Below are 4,004 nucleotides of genomic sequence, written 5' to 3'. Positions count from 1 at the left end.
GGAATTAAGATTATAAAAAATATTAATTAAACTCAAAGTAACCAGTATCCTGGAAATGCCAAGATAGCTTGGAGCTCTGAAGTTATCTTTGTTGAAACACAGACTTGGTGTTTTGCAAAGAAATCATTTGTTCTGCCTTAGTGAAGCTAATTATTCTCAGCATGCAACCACTGTTTCAAAAAGGCACATCAGCCTTTGCTGTATGTTGCAGGAATTAAAACCCAATCAAATGAGATAATGAAGTGCATACAAAGAATATGATCTCACTTTTGCAATGCAATAAAAATGAAAGCCATTAAAAATCTTGCAAAAACCATAATTTAGAGAGGAAAAACATGCTATAAAGCAAATGTTTACCATTGATTTTAATTACCTACTGCTTAGAGGTAAGCATTAGGTTTATTTATAGTGCGGTTAAGACTCTTCTTTTCAATGACTTAGGAATATGGTGGCTAACAGTCCAATATGAAGCAGCATAATGCAGGAGCTTTTTAAATTTCATGGAAGACTAAAAGGATATAGTGCATATTATTCAGGGATAAAGCTATATACTTGTAGGAATTTCATGATAAAATACTAAGAAAGTGGTTATAGTAGATAGTAATAGGCCAATATCGGTGCTCCTTTGTACCCGTTTGACCTGAGAGAACGAAATACATTAGTGCTCCTATTCATTAAAAAATAATAATAACATCTATGTTAATATCAGCAACATATTACCTATTTAAAAATCTATACTTCCTCTCTTTTTCCTGTGAAACTTACCTTTTTTCTAACAGTATATAAATCATTAGTATCAGTTCAGTCAGTTCAGTCGCTCAGTTGTGTCCGACTCTTTGCGACCCATGAATTCCAGCACGCCAGGCCTCCCTGTCCATCACCATCTCCCAGAGTTCACTCAGACTCATGTCCATCGAGTCAGTGATGCCATCCAGCCATCTCATCCTCGGTCGGCCCCTTCTCCTCCTGCCCCCAATCCCTCCCAGCATCAGAGTCTTTTCCAGTGAGTCAACTCTTCGCATGAGGTGGCCAAAGTACTGGAGTTTCAGTTTTGGCATCATTCCTTCCAAAGAAATCCCAGGGCTGATCTCCTTCAGAATGGACTGGTTGGATCTCCTTGCAGTCCAAGGGACTCTCAAGAGTCTTCTCCAACACCACAGTTCAAAAGCATCAATTCTTCAGTGCTCAGCGTTCTTCACAGTCCAACTCTCACATCCATACATGACCACTGGAAAAACCATAGCCTTGACTAGACGGACCTTATTGGCAAAGTAATGTCTCTGCTTTTGCATATACTATCTAGGTTGGTCATAACTTCTCTTCCAAGGAGTAAGCGTTTTTTAATTTCATGGCTGCAATCACCATCTGCAGTCATTTTGGAGCCCCCCAAAATAAAGTCGGCCACTGTTTCCACTGTTTCCCCATCTATTTCCCATGAAGTGATGGGACCAGATGCCATGATCTTCATTTTCTGAATGTTGAGCTTTAAACCAACTTTTTCACTCTCCTCTTTCACTTTCATTAAGAGGCTTTTTAGTTCCTCTTCACTTTCTGCCATGAGGGTGGTGTCATCTGCATATCTGAGGTTATTGATATTTCTCCCTGCAGTTTTGATTCCAGCTTGTGTTTCTTCTAATCCAGCATTTCTTTTTTTTTTCTTTTTTTTGGCTTGTTCAATAAGTTTATTATTGTCTCATCTGAAAAATCTTGATAGAAAATTGTGGTTTGGTTTAACTCTCAGCAGCTCGTTCCTGAGCTCTAAGGAAGCTTGCCTTCTTCTGAGCTACCCGATCTTTCTTCTGGGCAAGTGACATTTTGGGACAGTTCCACCTCTTCTTTTTAACTTCTTTCTTAGGCTTCTTCTCATACACTGGATTCTCTCGTATTGCAACATGAGCTGTCTTATACATCTCCTCCATCATGTCTGGAGTTACGTTGTTCTTTATGTACTGAGAGAATTGTTTCTTGCAAGCATCTTCATCTTCTTCAATCAGGTAACCCATGTAATCTGCCACGTTTTGCCGCATGATGTGCTTTCGGTGTACCTCAGCACTGAATTCTTTGCTTTCTGAATCATAACCAGGGAGCCGTTTGGTACTGTGAGGGATAGACAAGCCTCCATCGACAGCTCCCTTTAGGGCCCCCAAATTTTATTCCCGGTAGTAGTTCTGGCAAGTCCTGCATCCAAGTAACAGGTGAAGGCACCAGGTTGACCATCAATGCTTTCCACATTGTATTCATCGCCAGTCACCTCGACTTGGCCTTCATAAATTTTGTCCATACCAAACCTATTAAGAAGCCTGCGGGCCAGCAGCAGGCCAGTACAATATGCGGCAGCATAATTTGTCAGGCGAAACTTCACACCATATTTTGGGAGTTCGTGAGCATAAGCTACACAGACTATCGTATCTCCTTCTCTACGGGCATAAGCCATCTGACAAATGATATCTCTGTTCGTTACACGAACAATCATTCTGTATTTAGGTGTGTTGTACTTATTTTTATCTTGGATTACCAATCGTTTCCAAGCATAGTAGTCAGTTTTGCCCTCTCGCCTTCTTCTGAATTTCACTTGGTATCTCTTGAAGTAGGCCTTGTTCTTGACAGCTTTAACAAACCCCATCCTGCAGAACAGAACCCCAACTGAGCAGCTTGCCACAGGGCTCCAGTCCAGCGTTTCTCATGATGTAGTCTGCATAGAAGTTAAATAAGCAGGGTGACAATATACAGCCTTGACGTACTCCTTTTCCTATTTGGAACCAGTCTCTTGTTCCATGTCCAGTTCTAACTGCTGCTTCCTGACCTGCATATAGGTTTCTCAAGAGGCAGATCAGGTGGTCTGGTATGCCCATCTCTTTTAGAATTTTCCACAGTTTATTGTGATCCACACAGTCAAAGGCTTTGGCATAGTCAATAAAGCAGAAAGAGATGTTTTTCTGCAACTCTTTTGCTTTTTCGATGATCCAGCGGATGTTGGCAATTTGATCTCTGGTTCCTCTGCCATTTCTAAAACCAGCTTGAACATCAGGAAGTTCACAGTTCACGTATTGCTGGAGCCTGGCTTGGAGAATTTTGAGCATTCCTTTACTAGCCTGTGAGATGAGTGCAATTGTGCAGTAGTTTGAGCATTCTTTGGCATTGCCTTTCTTTGGGATTGGAATGAAAACTGACCTTTTCCAGTCCTGTGGCCACTGCTGAGTTTTCCAAATGTGCTGGCATATTGAGTGCAGTACTTTCACAGCATCATCTTTCAGGATTTGAAATAGCTCCACTGGAATTCCATCACCTCCACTAGCTTTGTTCATAGTGATGCTTTCCAAGGCCGACTTGACTTCACATTCCAGGATGTCTGGCTCTAGGTTAGTGATCACACCATCATGATTACCTGGGTCGTGAAGATCTTTTTTGTACAGTTCTTCTGTGTATTCTTGCCACCTCTTCTTAATATCTTCTGCTTCTGTTAGGTCCATACCATTTCTGTCCTTTATCGAGCCCATCTTTGCATGAAATGTTCCCTTGGGATCTCTAATTTTCTTGAAGAGATCTCTAGCCTTTCCCATTCTGTTGTTTTCCTCTATTTCTTTGCGTTGATCGCTGAAGAAGGCTTTCTTATCTCTTCTTGCTATTCTCTGGAACTCTGCATTCAGATGCTTATATCTTTCCTTTTCTCCTTTGCTTTTCACTTCTCTTCTTTTCACAGCTCTTTGTAAGGCCTCCCCAGACAGCCATTTTGCTTTTTGCATTTGTTTTCCATGGGGATGGTCTTGATTCCTGTCTCCTGTACAACGTCACGAACCTCATTTCATTGTTCATCAGGCACTCTATCTATCAGATCTAGGCCCTTAAATCTATTTCTCACTTCCACTGTATAATCATAAGGGATTTGTTTTAGCCCCCCATAATTGCATAATGAGAGCGGAACACGATAGGGTGTAGGTCTGTCATTCGATTTTACTGAAGAGAAATCTCTTGTGATTTATACCCATTGAGTTAGTACTTTTTTC

At 41.0% G+C, this 4,004-nt stretch overlaps 1 pseudogene; it reads right to left on the bottom strand.

Moving 5' to 3' along the window:
• Positions 1-1,677: 1,677 nt before the first annotated feature.
• On the bottom strand, positions 1,678-2,638 carry LOC138439681 (large ribosomal subunit protein uL18 pseudogene; annotated as a pseudogene).
• Positions 2,639-4,004: the final 1,366 nt, after the last annotated feature.

This window comes from Ovis canadensis, chromosome 4, assembly GCF_042477335.2.
Source record: "Ovis canadensis isolate MfBH-ARS-UI-01 breed Bighorn chromosome 4, ARS-UI_OviCan_v2, whole genome shotgun sequence".
In the NCBI taxonomy this organism is placed as follows: Eukaryota; Metazoa; Chordata; class Mammalia; order Artiodactyla; family Bovidae; genus Ovis; species Ovis canadensis.
Note: the sequence above shows the minus strand (reverse complement) of the source record. Positions and strands in the feature narration are given on the sequence as shown.